The following is a 21,212-nucleotide window of genomic DNA, read 5'->3' as shown; positions in this document are numbered from 1 at the left end:
ATAAACATATAGAATTCTTAGAGGATTGGACAGGGTAAATGCAGGAAAAATGTTCCCGATGTTGGGGGAGGCCAGAACCAGGGGTCATAGTTTAAGAGTAAGGGGTAGGCCATTTAGGACTGAGATGAGGAAAAACCTTTTCACCCAGAGAGTTGAGAATCTGTGGATTTCTCTGCCACGGAAGGCAGTGGAGGCCAATTCGCTGGATTCAAGAGAGAGTTAGATTTAGCTCTTAAGGCTGAGGGAATCAAGGGATATGGGGAAAAAGCCAGAATGGGGCACTGATTTTGGATGATCAGCCATGATCATATTGAATGGCGGTGCTGGCTCAAAGGGCCGAATGGCCTACTCCGGCATCTATTTTCTATGTTTCTATGCAAGACCATCTTTAAAACTTAAAACCCTTCATATGCTTTCTCTGACTCTAACGGCCATCCATATAGTGTGGTCTTGTGAACACTGTGAATGAGGATTCTCCAATATCAACAACTCTCCAAGTCTACAGATCACCGTTCCCTTTCAGTGCTGCCCTAAAACAAAACTCAGCCATTAAACGGGAAAAAAAGTGTTGGAGTAACTCAGCAATTCAGACCGCATTCCTGGAGAACATGAATCAGTGATGTTTCGAGCAGAGACCCTTCTTCCGACTGATTCTGCCTTTAAACACCCATCTTAGCTTTGCCTATTTTTTGTTTCCTTTCTTTTAAGTATCTCAAAACATTTGCAAGTCAACAATACTACAACTACAGAGTCTGAAGAAGGGTTTCGGCCCGAAACGTTGCCTATTTCCTTCGCTCCATAGATGCTGCCTCACACGCTGAGTTTCTCCAGCACCTTTATATACCTTTGATTTTCCAGCATCTGCAGTTCCTTCTTAAACAATACTACAACTACATGTTGCTACTTCCCTTTTATTTGTGGGCAATGTCGCTACATATGGATGCACAGAAGAATATATGAATAAATCAAAGATCAGACGTATCCCATCAGCTAGACGCTGTTCATATCCTATTGCACAATGAATGTTGAATCCACTTACATGTAAAGTCTTGAATAATCACATTGCTTCATTAGAGGTTAGGGAGTCTCAAGAGTTTAAAGTGCAAGCCTTATGATAGGTCTAAATATTTAAACGGTTTGCATGAAATATAATATTGTTAAATATTATAGGAGGTGTAAATGTCAGATTAAGTAAGAGTGTGACTGTTCCTTCGAATGACATCGGATGAAACTTTAACCTCTTCGGTAGAGCTTCACAAACATTTACTAGCCATGGTTTTTGGTTACGACTGCCTCCAATGTTCATCAGTGCACTGAAGTTACACAAAATGCTGGTAACTCAGCAGGACAGGCAGCATCTCTGGAGAGAAGGGATGGGTGACGTTTCGGGTCGTGACCCTTCTTCAGTTCATCAATGCACTGCAGGTTTGCATGGGATTGCGGATAAAGTTGAAAAGCTTCTGCACTGTCTTTGCACATCACTACCAAATGTTGCTGCATCACCACTTTTTCATGATATTTACTTCCTCTGCTATATTTGTGGGATTTTCAAACGTTGTAAGTAGGACAATATGAACTCTTTTGTTCAGATTAGGTTTACACTGCCTACAGATATGGCTTTACAACACTGCGATGAATTGATCTTTATGATATCCATGGGCTCCTTCTGACAAGGAATTTGTACATTGATGGTACTTAAGAGAACCATAATGGAAATTTCAATAAGCACACATTATAATGACGAGACACTTCAAGGCTCTAACGTTCTATGGACAAGTTGCAAATTAACATGCAAATTTCGACCATCATCATCTTTCTTCACCATTATTCTGTTTTCTTCAGAACTCCTTGAACAAGGGAAAGATTTGTTTTAAGTTACTTGAAAAGCAGGGCTAGTTACAATCTCTTTTCTTCCTAGTTATCAGATCCAAATCACGGCAGAGGATTAAATGTTCCAAATCTTATCCTGCATTTATACCACAAGGAATATAAATAAACCTCCTACATACTTTTTCCGAAGGTGTGTATGTTTTCATTCTAAACTTAAAAATAAATTGCGACATCACCCATACTGTGTTGACATTTAACACTAGAAACTTCAAAAATGTACTCAATAGTTAATCATCTGCCTAGAAACAACTATTAATGATGGAGTCTTTATTCATCCCAAATTATTTTTCTGTTGTCACCTGCAGTACTTTACACTTCCAGTGTGTGACAATAACAGTTGACTTCACGAATTTGCGTTGTTGGCAAACAGCTTTGTTCACCAAGAGTACGTAGTGGGGAAGTGTTTAAGAAGGAACTACACATGCTGGAAAATCGAAGTTAGACAAAAGTGCTGGAGAAACTCAGCGGGTTCAGCAGCATTTAAGGAGCGAAGGAAATAGGCAACGTTTCGGGCCGAAACCCCTCTTCAGACTGACGGCCCGAAACGTTGCCTATTTCCTTCGCTCCTTAGATGCTGCTGTACCCGCTGAGTTTCTCCAGCACTTTTGTCTACCTACGTAGTGGGGAATCAGGCATGAGTGTCAGTGAGCCTAATAAGATTTTCCACGCATTTACATTAGTGGATGAGAATGCCTGCAGGGCCAATTACTAAGACAGAAAATCCTGAAGGATTGATTGACCGCAATATCTCTTCATAGTAAAAGAAAAGCTCCAAAAGGTGCTGTACTGGGCACTAACGGGATCTGGAACTGCAGGTCATCATCAAATTACATAGACAGAAGTGAATGGGCTAACTAAGAGTGAATGAATTCAGGCAAACTACAATAAATATTTCTGCAGCCTTGTGCTATATATTACAATAGACTGTGGTTTATCACCTGACCAATCAATTTAGTACTTTAAGTTGTTCTCAACCTCAGTTTCCTTATTGCCTGCATTTCCTTCCACTACAGGAAGCCAGGGAAGTTGTTGGGAGGGTTAGACATATTTCCCGAGTAATTTGCCCTGTAATCTGCAGACTATTCAAAATCATTGTTGAACACAAAAGAAAGCTGAACAGAGGATGTGAAATGACAGGCTGGGCATTATAGCCTACAGCTACATTAATTTTACAACTCATCAGGGTTCTCTGAGGAACCATTCAAAGCGATAAAATAGTTAGCAAAGTGACTATAAATCCATGGCCATACGTATAGAACTGGAAGTTCTAAGAATAAAACTCCAAAAATATTTTGATTTTTTAATTTTATAATAAAATATATATATTTTTTTTTTAAATCTTCAATGGCTGATTATGGAAAATTGTATTTGCTGATTAAGACCTCAGATCTGGCACAGGATTTAAAGTCTACCAGACAGCTGGGATCCCAAGCATCATACTTGCTTTTAAGAATAACTACTGCATGCATCTCAAAGCACTAGACAAATATCAATGCTGATTCTGCAAATTATCTGGAACAATAAGGGAACCAACATCAATGTGCTCTCCCTCACCAGCATCCCCAGAATTAAGGCTCCATTTACCCCCAGTCAGCTACACTGAACAGGCCACATCAAATGCACAGCCAACATCAGGTTCCCCAAACCAACACTTAATCCCATGGGAGGAAATTACTAGGCAAAGGAATAAAATGAATCAAGGATGTGAATATGAAACAATACACCACAAGAACAGGCCCTTCATAGAGACATAGTGTGATAGTGTGGAAACAGGCTCTTCGGTCCATCTTGCCTGGGCAAGAGACTGTGCACAATGTCTATGCCAAACATGATGCCATCAGTTATGTCCTTGCACATAACCCATGTCCGTCCGTTCCCAGCATACACACGTCTACCCAAAAGCACTGAAGTTCCCTACCAAAATTGGAAACTTGTGGCCCAAAACAACTCAAACAACAATCAAGATAGTACTGGAACCTCAAGGCCGTGTACCAAGAGCACACAGGAGCTGTGAATAAAGTAAGAGAAGTAGTGAAACATCTCACAAACTACCCACCTACCCATAATTGTCTATTGTCTATAAACTCTATTGTCTATTTGTCTATAAATTACCCATAGTCTACCATTGTCACCTACCCACACTGTCAGAAACTTCCTGCCCCATCTATGTAGTTTTCACACTGGCCACATTAGCCAACTCGGATCCCATAAAACCAGACTGGGAGCAGGTCAACCTGTTCCCGAGGGACTTTCTGAGAAGACGATGATTAACCCTAAAAAATGTACTCCAAATTATACACAGGAGACCGATTTCATTGCAGTAGGTAATGCCCTGTAACCATTCAAATGGAAGAAAAGATAGTCTTTCTATTGGAATCTTTAATTACCTGTACCAAAACTTGGAGGATGGGGAATTGCTATTATCAATATCACTGTCTTTCTTTTACCTGCTGTACATAAGTGTTTTTATTTATAGGTGGCAAGTTCCATTTTCCAGTTAAGTACATCAGCGTAAATGAGCATCTTTGGACAAGAAATGATCTCGGCCCTCAGATTTCCAATTAGGCCAAACACCAAAGCTTGCAACTCATTAATCCTTTATACGGAGACATGGGCAAGTGAAATAAATGCCGTAAGTGAAATAAACATAAGATCAAAGGAAGCTCCTACAGGTTCAAAATGTTCTGAGTTCAATTTATATGGAACAAGATTGATATCCTATATCAGAGCAACTCAAGGATCAAGCGTCTGATTTTTTTTTGCTGTTTTTCTTACATCAGAATCTGAGTGTGTTCTCCCCTTAAGGTCTTACCAAAGGCAGATGACATGGATAACAATATGAAAATCAAAAAATTGCAATTGTGGAAATGTGTGAAAAAAGTAAGCATTTTTAACACTTAGCAGGTCATTCAGCATCTGTGGAGGGAGAAAACATGAATAATTGTATTCTTCAATCCATAATGCAGCAATGGTTGAATATCCACACAGATTCATTAAGCATTAAAGGTGTTGACAGACAAATGTATGATTTTTGGAAGCCTAATGTATCAGTTAGTATTGTATATCAGGGCTTTCCCATTCAAAAGGAGACAATGTGGAATCTCAAAGTTGCTCGTGGTATTTTTCTGTACCAAGAAAAAATAACCAAGATTTTTAGAGTCACCTTCCAATTGAAATATAAACCACATTTAGCTTTTTATTAAATGTGCACACAGCAAAGTGGGAGACAAAGACCAATGTCATGAAAGGAGATGACCCTGCTGACTAAGTTGCTCAATAACACTTCCTACAAAGTTTGAAAATGGATGCCAGCATCAATCTCTAGTGAAGATAAGGCTGACCAAAACCAGTTCCAATATAATTTGACCAAAAAAATAAATGAAAGCAGTTAATAACAAATGAAAGCACACCTCTTCCACAAAAACACGAATGCCTTAAATTTAGCTCCAACCTATCTCACAGAAAGCAGGCTGCATGATATCTAGAGTGGAAGTTGGTTCCCAAATTAACCCACTTCTCCCAGGCATGCATAGAGTCCGGTATTTTTCACAGCCTGGTTCAATCTCCATCAACAGCATGACGTGTATTGTTGCTTCATTGCAAGCCTTACAAGGAAATCGTAGACCACCCTTGCCTCATGTTTTCCTCCTGGTCCTTTTATAAATGATCTGTCTTTTATAGAGACCAACCTTCTGGGGAATATTCTTATCAGAATTTTAGCAACAGATCCCTCAAGAAGCAACATGGTAATCAAGTTGAAGTGATTAAATACAATGAATTCCAATTGCTGCACAAAACCAATTATATTCATTGCATCATATCTGCCTGTCAAGATTAACTCCAGCATGAAGTTATTCACATCCACAGCACACAAAACAAATTTCAACACATGATCATCTAAAAAACTAAATTACATTTCAAACTAACATGCCACAATCTCTATGGCATAGGTCACAGCAAAATGCAGCAATTGATCATCTAAAAGTCACGTAATCAATTTTAATATATTAGGTGATCAAGAAGTTCTAGTTCAGAGATAACCAAAGATCCAAGTTTGAATGTTGGAATGAATTCTCTCAGAATTTCCAACACTTCTGGCAAATGTCACAGGGCACTGGTGGAGGGGGCTTGTAGAAGACCCCTAACTTTTATTAGTCACTCGAAGCACTCATGCCTTAAGGTATGTATTCAGAGCATAACCCACATGAAACAAAGCACATTGCAAAGGAGCAGGATACTAGTACCCACTACACTCACCCCAGAAAGGATAAAGGCTTTGCCCAATGTCCCTGCACTTGCATCATTGCTTTTGACATAACATTTGCAGAGATTTGGTAAAGTAGAAATTCACTGCTTCTTCACATGTTGACAGCTTTCTTTAGAGTAGCAAAATAAAGCCGACAAGGCCACGAGAAAGTCCCAGAAATTGTTGCAGCCAAGACTCGATCTCATTTGCAACCTTCTTTCCATTTATTAAAGATAGGTAATTGAATTTGTATGAGGATAAATACCAGTAGTTCGATGTTTCTGCTCTATAAACATAAAACAGCAGAGGATACAAAAATGTAGTCAATGTTGATTCAAATCAAATCATTACTAATTACTTGTGAGGAGATATGATACTGAAGGTCTGATGGCACTGGTGTAAGTTCCAAAAAATAGCTCTCTCATTAAATCAAAGTTGCCAAACCTGGCAGATCAGATACCAGGTTAGACTCTGTTATAGAAATATAGAAAATAGGTGCAGGAGATTTCCACAGATTCACCACTCCGTGTAAAAAATGATTTTCTCATCTCGGTCCTAAAAGACTTCCCTCTTATCCTTAAACTGTGACCCCTAGTTCTGGACTTCCCCAACATCGGGAATAATCTTCCCGGATCTAGCCTGTCCAACCCCTTAAGAATTTTGTAAGTTTCTATAAGATCCCCCCTCAATCTTCTAAATTCTAGCGTGTACAAGCCGAGTCTATCCAGTCTATCTTCATATGAAAGTCCTGCCATCCCAGGAATCAGTCTGGTGAACCTTCTTTGTACTCCCTCTATGGCAAGAATGTCTTTCCTCAGATTAGGAGACCAAAACTGTACGCAATACTCCAGGTGTGGTCTCACCAAGACCCTGTACAACTGCAGATAATAAATAAGTTGGTCTCAATCCCAAACGTTCCACAATATCCAAGGTAGGAGTTGGAAAGTTGAATAGGGTATTTATCTGCTCAATATCAAGGGACGACAGAAGGAAATGCAAACTTGTACATGCTCAGGTCATTCCAAAGACCTTTGCCAGCTCGTTCGCTGTTTGGAGTTGAAGTCACGGTTGTTACAAGATGATTGCTCTCCATTCAAAATTGTCCAACAAACAGGAATGCTGCAAATAAAAATGACTGCTTGGACAGAGTGAAAAGCATTCAACACATCAGGGAAAATTGCATAGCCCCTCAGACATTATTAGGTGACTTAGACCCACCTGAAAGGGCAGATGTGGTATTAGTTTAACACCTCCTCTTCAAGAGTCTAAAGGGCCTGTCCCACTTGGCGATTTTTTCGGCGACTGCCAGTATCATTGACTGACGTATCAGGTCACCGAGAAATCCGCGGCGTGATGATGTATTGATGCGCGGTCTTTTTTCAAGTGTCGCAACATTTTTTTTGTCGCCGCTGGATTTTGAAATGTTCAAAATCTTTTGACGACACTGATATGACGCCGGCAGTCGCCGAAAAAAATCGCCAAGTGTGACAGGCCCTTAACTGCATCAACATTCTAACTGCCTTTGCAAGCCTCGGGATGAGAATCACAACTTTCTGACTTAGTACGAAGGCGTGCATTTTTAAGTGTAATTGACACCATTGTGTGAGATTAGAACAGTACACAGCTTGGCTCGAATAGTCTTTTCTAATGGAAAATCTGTGGGTAATGGCCAGTGATGGTATAAGACAATCATCAGTACAATCAGAAAACCTTCCAGCAGAAGGAGGTGAGGGCATATGCAACAATGGGAAACAAAAGATTTACAGGAGGCAAATATTTAACCTATAAATTAGTAATGGGTGCTCGGATATGGTGTAAATTTACATTGCAATTTGAAAGGTGATGTTCTATTGTTAAGCACAGGGGCAGAGGATTTAATTCAGTAGCAGAGAACAAGATATGTAAATTGAGTTAGGCATCATCTGAGTGGCAGAGTGAAGGTTAACGTTTCAGCATCAGTACCTGCAGATTGCAGCATCTGTGGTCTCGTGTCTCCACTTTAAGAAAGGTGCAATTACTAGATTTGTATTTTAAAGAATTTCTTTTTAATGGATTATCGATGTTCAGTTTTACGCACGCTTTGATAGGGAGAACACTGATGTGCCTTCTCGAACCCCCATTCGCTGTGGTGGTATTTCAGTCTCAGTCTCAGTCACAGAGGCCGACGTCAGAAAATACTTCAGACGGGTCAACCCTCGAAAAGTAGAGTAAACTATCCTTTATTGTCGTTCAGACTGAAATTTCGTGCCTTGCAGTCATAACTTAGAATAAAATAACAAAACACACAATAAACACAGATTTAACGTCCACCACAGTGAGTCCACCAGGTCCTCCTCACTGTGATGGAAGGCAAAAGTCTAAAAGTCTTTGTCTCTTCCCTCCTTGTACTCCCTCTGCATTGAGGCGATCCAGGCTTCCGATGTTGCGACCCCGCCGGGTGATAGTAAGTCCCGCGGCTGAATCCGAGCTCCGCGAACGGGCCGGTTCAAACTCCGCGGCCCGGGGCGTATGAAGCTGCCGCCCTCCAGTCCAGCGGAAGAAGCTGTTGTTGTGAGAGCTCCGGAAAACAAGTCACCAACCTGGGACCTGCGAGCTCTCGACGATGTCGTCCACTGGGCCCGCGGCCGAGCCTCCAAGGCTCCGAAGTCGGGTCGCCACCGCCGCAACGCCACCACAGCCCCGAAGTTGGCCAGCCTCACGTTAGTAAGTCCTGGCTCTGCCTCCGGAGCCTCGAGGTCGGTCCCAGTTGGAGGTCGCCAGCTCCGCCATTAAGCCTCAGCGCAGAGAGACGGGGGATACGACAAGAAAAGGTCGCATCCCCCCCGAAGGAAGAGACAAAAAGCATGTTTCTCCCACCCCCCCCCCCCCACCCCACACATACACAACCAAAATAAACTAAAACAGGACAAAACGGGAAAAAAAGACAAACGGACTGCAGGCAAGCCGCAGTTGCAGGGCTGTGCCGCCACTTCCGGAAAAGCGCCTGGACCTGATGGTATACCAGGTCGTGTTCTAAAAACCTGTGGGGACCAACTGGCTGGAGATTTTACGGACATTTTCAACCTCTCACTTCTGAGGTCTGAGGTTCCCACCTGTTTAAAAAGGGCATCAATTATACCAGTGCCCAAGAAGAGTAAGGTGACGTGCCTCAATGACTATCGACCAGTGGCACTAACGCCAGTGGTGATGAAGTGCTTTGAGAGGTTGATCATGGTGCAAATCAACTCCTACCTCGACAAAAACCTGGACCCACTGCGGTTTGCCTACCGCCACAACAGATCAACGGTGGATGCGATCTCACTGGCTCTCCACTCCACTCTGGACCACTTGGACAACAAAAACTCATATGTCAGGCTGATATTCATTGATTACAGCTCGGCATTTAATACAATCATCCCCTCCAAGCTGGTGACCAAGTTCTCAGATCTGGGCCTCTGTGCATCCCTCTGCAATTGGATCCTCGGCTTCCTCATTCAAAGACCACAGACTGTTTGTATTGGTGGAAATGTGTCAGCCTCGATAACAATCAGCACGGGAGCAGCTCAATGCTGCGTGCTCAGCCCCCTGCTGTACTCACTCTATACTCATGACTGCGTAGCTGGTCATAGTGCGAACTCCATCATCAAGTTCGCTGACGACACCACTGTTGTGGGACGTATCACTGATGGGGACGAGTCAGAGTATAGAAGTGAGATCAACCAACTGACAAAATGGTGCCAGCACAATAACCTGGCCCTCAACACCAGCAAAACGATGGAACCGATTGTGGACTTTGGAAGGAGTAGGATGGGGACCCACAGTCCCATTTATATAAACGGGTCGATGGTGGAGAGGGTCAAGAGCTTCAAATTCCTGGGCGTGCATATTTCTGAAGATCTCTCCTGGTCCGAGAACACTGATGCAATTATTAAGAAAGCACATCAGCGACTCTACTTCCTGAGAATATTACGGAGAGTCAGTATTTCAAGGAGGACTCTAACTTCTACAGGTGTACAGTGTAGAGCATGCTGACCGGTTGCATCGTGGCTTGGTTCGGCAACTTGAGCGCCCAGGAGTGGAAAAGACTACAAAATGTAGTAAACACTGTCCAGTCCATCATCAGCTCTGACCTCCCTACCATCGAGGGGATCTATCGTAGTCGCTGCCTCAAAAAGGCTGCCAGCATCATCAAGGACCCACACCATCCTGGCCACACACTCATCTCCCTGCTACCTTCAGGAAGAAGGTACAGGAGCCTGAAGACTGCAACGTCTAGGTTCAGAAATAGCTGCTTCCCCACAGCCATCAGGCTATTAAACTCAACTCAAACAAAACTCTGAACATCAATAGACCATTATCTGTTTATTTGCACTTTATCTGTTTATTTAGTGCTGTGTATATATTTATATAATGGTATATGAACACACTGATATGTTCTGTATTCATGTCTACTATATTATGTTGTGCTGAAGCAAAGCAAGAATGTCATTGTCTTCTCTGGGCTCTCTTGACTTGACTTGCCTTGATTCTTGAGTTGACTTGACATATTACAGATTTGAAAAAAATCGGCAAAACTTTATGGCTCAAACTTGAGAAGACTGCATTTCATTAAGAAATGTAGTTTATGACAGCACACATTTTCACAAACGCATGCTTTTTGACCATATGCCTGTCAACTAATCTGCATATATATTCTGATGATAGACACAAAAAGCTGGAGTAGCTCCTTCGGCCCACACAGTCCGCGCCGACGAGCGCTCCCTGTACACAACTACTATCCTACACACTAGGAACAATTTACAATTTTTAATTGAAGCCAATTAACCCACAAATCCGTAAGTCCTTGGAGTGTGGGGGAAAACTGGAGCACCCAGGGAAAATCCACGCGGTCACGAGGAGAATGGACAAACTCCGTACAGACATCACCTGTGGTCAGGATCAATCCCAGGTCTCTGGCACTCCAAGGCTGGATCTTTACTGCGCGCCACCATTCCGCCATATTATCTAATCAACTTCCTGATTTTGTACATGGCTCAGTACTCAGTATTTCCTTGGGTCTCAGAAGTGCCTTTAGATTTTTTTTGCAATAACTTGAGCATGGTCTGCAATGCTTCTTTAATTACCTTTTCACCCCAAAATCTAGACTCCAATTCAAGTCAAACTGCTTTCCTCAGCAAACCATAAATTCTCAAAGTGAATGGGTTTGGCAGATGAACACAGTTTCTAGTGAGCATGAGCTGCCAAGTTGCTTTGTGCCAGTACTGCTGCACAATTGGTGCTGAACTGCCACTCACTTAACAATTCCACAATACTGGTCGGTGTAGGAAAGAATAGGTTTCATAATGGTGCAGTGGTAAAATTCTCAATACCACAATCAAAGCAAATTGCACCAGCAGTATCACTGCATCTAACTTGTACCATATGCAACATGGATCTGCTTCTTCAGAATGAATAACAGAAGGGAAAATCTGTTACATTCCAAGGCATTGACATACCGATTTAATTGAATAGTTTTTTTAAAATCCCTTTTCCATTCTGAAAAGAAGACAAAAATCTTAAGTTCTGTTACCATGCAGTTTCACCCAACTTTTCAAAAATGTAGCACCTCGGAATTTTCAGCAGCACAATCCAATAATTTATTAACAACCTGGTGCTGACAGATTGGTAAATACTTCAAACAGGGGCTTACACACATTGGAGCTGACTATATAAACAGCAAATTAAGTAGAACTTACAACAGCCAATTGCTTTATAATCGCGTAATGGAACAATGCAGATAAAGGTACCAAATGTTGCACATTAAAAGGCCAAAGCTTGTAACTTGAAGAAATCTGAAAGCTAATTGCTCCACTCGTTCCCACCGTACCCCCACCCACCCACCATGGTTGAGAGCTTCACTGCAAACAGAATAGAAATTGACTTCAAGTACTGTTTGAGATTATTTGGCACCAGAAAGGGGCAGACATTTCACACACACTTTTCATTCCTTTTAAAATAAGGCTGCAGTAATTCTATGAAGAGGACAAAAATTTACAAAAGATGAAAAGAATGCCCAATAACTTAATTACAGCTTCATCACCTTTCTTTAATCCTCAAAGATTTGAACAATCTTCACAATACTTTTATATATGAAACAACAGCTGTTGCTCACATTACTAAAACACAAGGCTATACTTCAGGTTAATTAAGGCCCAACATTTTCTTTGGTTTATTCATAGCCTTCTAATTTTTTTCCATCAATTCAACAACCACATAAAGCAGTTTTTGGAAATACAATAAATCAACCCATCTTATAGAACAGTGAAACACTGGACCAGACTGTGCTTGATCTAACCTGCATTTTACACCCACCCCCTTGATGATCTGTGCGGCAACATTAACCTTTCACGGCCCCACACATTTCAATTGATCCAAAAGCCTCACTGTCATAGTTGTCCTGTGAAGTGTAAGCAGTCCACATGTGCCAACTGGGCCTCGGTTGATGAACCACAAGCCTCCCTCCCAGGTTGCCTCCTTTGCTTGTTTACAGTTTCTACTACAAAGGCCTTTTTAACGGTTGCTAAATGTCTTTGAAGATCCAAGATATTTAAAAACAATTGAAATACATAAATAATTAACTAGAATTTTAATTGATATTAATTAAAAACATCATAAAGCATTAAAATAAAAGAAAACATCAAATCACTTTGCATTGGCATTCAGCTTGACAATTCCATTCAAACTTAAGGAGTCTTGCTATTAGAGCATGACTGAGTTCCACCCTTGGATTTAATGTCAAGTCCAGCAGTGGACTTGAAGATTAGCTGTGCTTCTGCACTGTAGAACTGGGGGAAACAGTTGATCCATGCAATGCTCTAAGTTTCCTGTTGAAAAGCACACAGGCCTTTAATTAACGGGTCCACGGGTCGTCTAGTTAAACATTAAAACTACGATGGTTCGTTAATGCTGATGAAAGCAAAATTTTGTTTAATTTTTGCTTTATGAGTGACCAAGCAATTAAATTAAAAGGCCGGCCACTATTATAGAAATATAGAAACATAGAAAATAGGTGCAGGAGTAGGCCATTCAGCCCTTCAAGCCTGCACCGCCATTCAATATGATCATGGCTGATCATCCAACTCAGTATCCTGTACCTGCCTTCTCTCCATATCCCCTGATCCCTTTAGCCACAAGGGCCACATCTAACTCCCTCTTAAATATAGCCAATGAACTGGCCTCAACTACCTTCTGTGGCAGAGAATTCCAGAGAATCACCACTCTGTGTGAAAAATGATTTCCTCATCTCGGTCCTAAAAGATTTCCCCCTTATCCTTAAACTGTGACCCCTTGTTCTGGACTTCCCCAACATCGGGAACAATCTTCCTGCATCTAGCCTGTCCAACCCCTTAAGAATTTTGTAAGTTTCTATAAGACCCCCCCTCAATCTTCTAAATTCTAGCGAGTACAAGCCAAATCTACCCAGTCTTTCTTCATATGAAAGTCCTGACATCCCAGAAATCAGTCTGGTGAACCTTCTCTGTACTCCCTCTATGGCAAGAATGTCTTTCCTCAGAATAGGAGACCAAAACTGTACGCAATACTCCAGGTGTGGTCTCACCAAGACCCTGTACAACTGCAGTAGAACCTCCCTGCTCCTATACTCAAATCCTTTTCCAAGAATGCTAACATACCATTCGCTTTCTTCACTGCCTGCTGCACCTGCATGCCTACTTTTAATGACTGGTGTACCATGACACCCAGGTCCCGTTGCATCTCCCCTTTTCCTAATCGGCCACCATTCAAATAAAAGTCTACTTTTTGTTTTTGCCACCAAAGTGGATAACCTCACATTTATCCACATTATACTGCATCTGCCATGCATTTGCCCACTCACCCAGTCTATCCAAGTCACCTTGCAGCCTCCTAACATCCTCCTCACAGCTAACACTGCCCCCCAGCTTCATGTCATCCGCAAACCTGGAGATGTTGCATTCAATTCCCTCGTCCAAATCATTAATATATATTGTAAATAGCTGGGGTCCCAGCACTGAGCCTTGCGGTACCCCACTAGTCACTGCCTGCCATTGTGAAAAGGACCCGTTTACTTCTACTCTTTGCTTCCTGTCTGCCAGCCAGTTCTCTATCCACATCAATACTGAACCCCCAATACCGTGTGCTTTAAGTTTGTATACTAATCTCATATGAATGAATAAACAATCTTGCGTGTTAATTCTGTAATATAAAAACTTGGAAATAGCTTTTCGTCATTACTGTAAAATGCTCAAAGAATGATTGCATTCTCCATCGATTTTATACAAACCAGTTTCAGGATACCACCACTATTAAACAGCTGAAAGTGAAACGCCATTAAACGCTCAAAATATTCACATATTGTGTGCAGTTTCTAAAAGTTTGATTCAATTTGTCAAGTATTTCAAGCTTAAAGGTGAAGTATATTTATGAAGACAAGTGATTCAATACTCAATGAAAGAATGCAAACTGTGTAATTAAGAATTAAGAAAGAAGTGTGAACAACATCTGCTTTTGGGCTCCCAATACATTCAAAAGACACCTACTGGGAAATCAGATACTACATCTGATGGCTGTCAGCCCTTAAAATCCACAAATGAAAATTTATGACAAGAATGTTAATTCTCCAATTTAATTTCCCATCATCAGAGGTAATCTATTGAGAAAATTGATTGGGTAAAGGTGTCTCTGTGTGAGATGTTGGCCCAGGTGGGTACAAACTTTCTAGATTTAGTTTTCAGTTAGTTTCGAGCTAACTAAGTTTGGCATGAGGATGCTGAAAAGTATTAGCCAGATACTAATCTTATAAGCAACCATTGTTTAGAGAAATAATATCAATAATCCATTTATGCTTTAGTCTCCTAATCTGAGGAAGGACATTCTTGCTTTTGAGGGAGTGCAGCGTAGGTTCACCAGGTTAATTCCCAGGATGGCTGGACTGACATATGATGAAATAATGGATCGACTGGGCCTATATTCACTGGAAATTTGAAGGATGAGGGGATATTTTACAGGAACATTTAAAATCCTAAGGGATTGGACAAGCTAGATGCAGGAAAAATGTTCTCCATGTTGGGGGAGTCCAGAACCAGGGGTCACAGTTTAAGAATAAGGGGTGGGCCATTTCAGCCAGAGAGTTGTGAATCTGTGGAATTCTCTGTCACAGAATTTACAGGATGTATTCAAGAGAGAGTTAAATAGAGCTCTTAGGGCTAACGGATCAAGGGATATGGGGAGAAAGCAGGAACAGGGTACTGATTCTGGATGATCAGCCATGATCATATTGAATGGCAGTGCTGACTCGAAGGACCGAATGGCCTAACCCTGCACCTATTTTCTATGATTCTACGTTTCCATATTAGATATTCAAATAGTTAAATATATTTTTGGATAATGGAATGAAAACTCTAAAATATGAATATTTGTTTTATAGAGCATGCTTGTGCAGGGTGAGGGGAGACAGCATGGGTGCATGAAAGAACTCAAGTAGCATTAACAATCTAATTCATAATATTATGAAACATAATGCGTAGCTAGTGGATATCGTAAAAACAAACATAGCTATGATTTAGAACATCTAAATCAGTCAGCTGTACGTACAACTGAGCTTGTATTGAATCTAATCATATTTAGACATCTCAGCTGTGGGAAGGTAATTATTACAAATAAGTGCCCAAGCAGTATTTGCCCTAAGCTGGTGGCCCTAAGGAGATGCTTCTTATGATTAGCTAACCTCTAACTTGCAAATTATCGCCTCAGCCAAGGACAAGCTGGAGGTCAGATGCTGCTGTGGCCAAGTTATCATTCAGCTGCTAGACTTGCCATTGCGTTCCCAGGGTTAGTGCATGAGCACTAAGTTGAGGAACTAAATAAGCTTCATGTTAGCCTGCATCAGAACATCACTTTTATTATAAAGGTTAAGTGCAGGCGGTTCGTGCCCTTTTTTTTATACTTAACTTGAGTTTAAAATTATTAACTAAAACAATTGAAGATTAAAATAATTTAAATATTTGATCTATTTTCAAAAGCCTGATCATCAGAGACATCAAATATGTGACAGCAGGGAGCCATAATCTACCATACGATTCTTACTATAAGCAAGATAGACAAAAAATGCTCCTCGTTTTTAAAATTATAGACAATAAAATTATTTGAACAGTTCACACAATTGTTCAGAGAAGAACCTAAAGCATAGACACTAAATGCTGGAGTAACTCAGCGAGACAGGCAGCATCTCTGACCTCTAAGTAGCCGTTGGTTTCCCTCTCTCCATCCCTCCCCCTTCCCAGTTCTCGACCAGTCTGACTGTCCCCAATTACATTTTATCTGTTTGCTTTGTTATCCCCTTCTCCTAGCTAACAATGATCCATTCTCCATTTTCCTTGACCATCTCTTTTGATGTTGTTTTCACACACCCTTCCTTATATCCGTGCCTCCCTCTCCCCTGACTCTCAGTTTGAAGAAGGGTGTCAACCCAAACCGTCACACATTCCATCTATTCAGAGATGTTGCCTGTCCCGCTGAGTTACTCCAGCATGTTGTGTCTATCTTTGGTGTAAACTAGCATCTGCAGTTCCTTCCTACACAGAACCTAAAACATTCCATGCTTGACACCTTGACAGTAATTTTCAGTGTTTCTTAAGAAGCACAGCCAAGAAAATGCAACATTGCCACCGTTTCAGTCAATACAGAGATGTCAGACAAATTTTAAATATCATGCCCCCTTGCAAATGAATACAGTTACTGCAAACTCAAAGATCCAACACACTGTCTGCTTGCAGAACATGCCCATGTGACTCAATGTAGTAAGAGCATACACAAAAAAATGTTATGGATAGAAGAAAGGTGGTAATAACAGCAGTCGCTCCTGAGAGACTGCAAGCAAATTACTTCTCCACTTGATGTGCAGGCAGAGATAAGCTTGGCATCACGTACAGATATTGTGGGCTGATGTTTTCAGTTTAGTTTATTGTCACGTGTACTGAGGTACAGTGAAATTATTTTGTTGCGTGCTAACTAGTAAAGTCCGAGAAAGGGTAGGCAAAGGGTCAATAATGAGGTAGATAGTAGTTCAGGACTGCTCTCTAGTTGTGGTAGGATGATTCAGTTGCCTGATAACAGCTGGGAAGGGCCTATTCCTGTGGTATACAGCTCTATTTATATTTTATTTTCGTTAAGATTAGTATATAACATGGAAGCGAATTTTGCAACAGAGGTACTTTGATGTGCCTGCTTGGCCTGCTGTGGTAGATGTACTTTTGTGAGATAGTTTAGAATACGCCTGGAAAAGGTGGCTTGAATGCACACCTGAGTCATTGTACAATTAGTTTTGGGAGGAGGGAAGAAAGAAAATGACTCAATGTTTAAAGTGGAGACTGTTTGACAATCTTGCAAGCAATTTAAACCTGGGTATGTTAAGCTGCTTTGGTGTTGTTGAAACTGTAGCCACCCAGGCAAATGGAAAAGATGCAAATCAGACTCTAAACCTTTGCTTCATAGATGGGGGAAAATAATCGAGAAGCTGGGTGATGAATCACAGCAGAATGTCTAGCTTCTGACTGAGATTCGGTAGAATGCCTATTACTCATCATTTACCAAACCGAAATGTTGTTCAGATCTTTCATGCAAGTGGGCACAATCTGCTTCCTTATCTTAGATGAATGGAATTAAACACCGAGTAATCAATTTAATGTGGACATGTGAAGTGCTGCACTTTGGGAGATCAAATGCATGAGGAAAATATACAGTAAATGGCAGGATGGGCAGCAAGATCTTGGGAATCAAGTCCATTGCTCCCTGAAAGTGGCAACACAAATGGATACGGTGATAAAGAAACGTATGGCATGCTTGCGTTCATTGGTCGGGCATCAAGCATAAAAGTTAGGAAGTTATGTTGCAACTGTATAAAACTTTAATTAGGTCATATTTGGAGTATTGTTTACAGTTCTGATTGTTACACTCGGGGAAGGGTATGGAAGATAGGCACAAAAAGCTGAAGTAACTCAGCAGGTCAGGCAGCATCTCTGGAGAAAAGGAATAGGTGGCGTTTGGGGTCGAGACCTTTCTTCAGACTATGGATCCAGGATATGGAATCTTTACAGAAGTGCAGGAGGTGTTTGTCAGGATGTTGCCAGGATTAGGGACTATAAACTATAAGGAGAGTTTAGATAAACTTGGATTGTTTTCCCTGGAGCATTGGAGGCTGATGGGCAACCTAAAATAAGTATATAAAATTATGAATGGCATATATAGGGTAGACAGTCAGAGAGTGGTAGATTCCTGGATTGCACTGCTGGGAGAATTGGTGAAAACAGATGAAATAGCAACATTTCTGTGGCATTTAGAAGGACACGTGAATAGGCAGAGAATGGAGGGATCTAAACTGCATGCGAGCAAATGTACATTTTAAATTGGTACTATGGTTGGCACACACATTGTAGGCCAAAGGACCTGTTCCAGTGCTGGACTGTTCTAACAAAAACCCCGTCTGAGGATATGGGCATGATCATTGTTGAGACTGCTAATAATGATTGGGCCTAGGACACGACCTGGAAATATTCCTGAAGAAATGCCGTGGAACTGAGATGTCTGGTCTGGCTTTCAAAAAACAATATCTGTGAGAGATCTATCTCCAGCCAATGGAGAGCTCCCCCAACATACCCAAACTTATTTTTTAATGCCTTCAACTAGCTTAATAGGATTCCTTGATGCCACAGTAACAAACGATGCATTGGTGTCAAGTGTAATCACTCTCATCTCTGGAATTCAACTCTGTTTACTATGGTCAGAAAAAGGTTCTAATGACCCCTGTGTACCACTGTCTTTCAATCAAGTGAATATGTATTTATTCTGTAGATGTGGTACGGCATGCCCAGAACTAGGGTATCTGCTTGAAGATACATTTAAGGCGTAATTGATGTCAGGTTTAGTTTCTATAATAGCTCACTCAATATCAGCACAGTTAATAACGTGGGTGAACTTTAAACTTGTCTTCCTGACCCAAAACTCTGGTTGATCTACTAATTTAATAACATTACTCATGGTGCTATCATGCCTCCACACCCTTTTAATCTCAGATGCCACACAGAGAGCTACTGAAATTCTTAGGTTAAATAAACTCAAAGGTTGATTGTTAAATAAAACAATAGCATTAGGACACCAAAGGATATACATGATGGTAAATTTGATAAGGCTGGGTGTCACCGTTTATTATGTAGGGCTGATCAAGTGAACATTTGAAAGCACTGGGTGTTAGATATGTCACCATGGTAGAGAAAGTTCATATAAAACGATGACAATGCAGCAGAATAAATACAGACATTGTGCATCATGTTTAAAATCAGCTAAATCCCAATTGGAATAGTTTAGATTTGTGAGGAATTTGAAGAGATAGCTTGATTTCACATAATGTCATGGAATTGAAGCCACAATCGACAGGAAATGTTTTTAATATGATGAATTATGAGAAAATAACCAACTGTAAGAACCAGAAAGCTTAAATACTCCAGAAGAATGATCCATGATGCAACACGCTAAATAATGTGATAATCACAAAGAAATATACAATCTGTTTTTAATTAAATTAAAGGTTCAAAGGTTCTTTATTGGTCACATACACCAATTGGTGTAGTGAAATGTGTATTGCCATTGCAGCACATAAAAAAAAATAACATAACAATAATAGAGAAATTTCACATAAACAACTTCCCCCCACAATGGTTCCCATTATGAGGGAAGGCAGAAACTCCAGTCCCCATCCCCATGTCCACCCATAATCGAGCCTATTGAGGCCTCTGCTGTCACCTTTACGGAGGCCCGATGTTCCAGGCCGTTCTCGCCGGATGATGGTGCTCCTGCGTCGGGAGAACCCTCACAGCGGCTTGGGAAACCTGGAACGGCCGCTTCCTTACCGCGGCTTCTGAAGCCAACAGGATGCGCTGGATGGAGCTGCACAGGCCCCCGATGTTAAAGTCAGCGCCGCTGCCCCGCGATGTTCATCTTCAGCTCACCGGAGTTCCAGCGCGGTGACCAAGGCAAGGCATCGCCCACTCCCCTCCGCGAAAGCGCTCCATCGCTGCGCCGCCGCCGAAGCCGAGGTTCTGTCCGGTCCCCTCAGGAAACGCCACTCCAGGCCCGCTGGTAGGCCGTGAGGACGGGTCGACGGCCCCCCCTTGGTCTTATCTACATACTGGTTAGCAAGTAAACCCATTGTTTCTTGATGTTCATTTAGGGTGGCACGGTGGCACAGCATTAGAGTTGCTGCCTTATAGTGCCAGAGACCTGGGTTCGATCCTGACTACGGGTGGTGTTTATATGGTGTTTGTACGTTCTCTCCAGGATCTGCGTGGGGTTTTTTTTACCGCAGTGCTCTAGTTACCTCCCACTCTCCAAAGACGTACAAGTTTGTAGACAAATTGGTTTGTTAAAAGTGTAAATTATCCCTAGTGTGTGTAGGATAATGTTAGTGTACGGGGATCGCTGGTCGGCAAGGACTCGGTGGGCTGAAGGGCCTTTCATGCTTTATCTCTAAAATAATTATTTTATAAGTATATTGCGCTTGAACATGTGTATGAAGGAACTGCAGATGCTGGTTTAAACCAAAGATAGACACAAAATGCTGGAGTAACTCAGTGGGACAGGCAGCATCTCTGGAAGAGAAGGAATGGGTGACGTTTCGGGTCTGAAGACGGGTCTTTACCTCAAACATCACCCATTCCTTCCCTCCAGAGATGCCCCCTGTTCCGCTGAGTTACTCCAGCATTTTTGTGTCGTGTCTATCTCTCAAAGGTTTTTTATTGTCGTGTGTACTAATTAAGGTACAGTGATATGCGAATTACCATACAGCCATACTAAAAAAGCAACAAGATAGACAACTACATAGAAGTTAACATAAACATATTTGCACTTAAACATAATGGATGTCAAGGTTGGGGTGGCGGGAAGAGGGGCTGAAGATAATGGGAAAGTTGGGCAAGAAATGAGGAACGCGAGGTGAGGAAATATCTCACTCCAGAACACATTCAGCATTCTAGGTCATTCAAAGGGAAATTGATATACAAAACATATATGAAATGCTCCAAAATGTTTT

At 41.5% G+C, this 21,212-nt stretch overlaps 1 protein-coding gene across 6 annotated transcripts in view; it reads right to left on the bottom strand.

Annotated features, from left to right (window-relative positions):
• Nucleotides 1-21,212, bottom strand: part of fat1 (FAT atypical cadherin 1) — a 197,443-nt gene that overhangs the window by 110,461 nt on the left and 65,770 nt on the right. The window lies entirely within an intron of this gene.

This window comes from Amblyraja radiata, chromosome 1 (genome assembly GCF_010909765.2).
Source record: "Amblyraja radiata isolate CabotCenter1 chromosome 1, sAmbRad1.1.pri, whole genome shotgun sequence".
NCBI classification, from domain to species: domain Eukaryota; kingdom Metazoa; phylum Chordata; class Chondrichthyes; order Rajiformes; family Rajidae; genus Amblyraja; species Amblyraja radiata.
The sequence above is the reverse complement of the archived record's forward strand: the minus strand, read 5'-3'. Positions and strand labels throughout refer to the sequence as shown.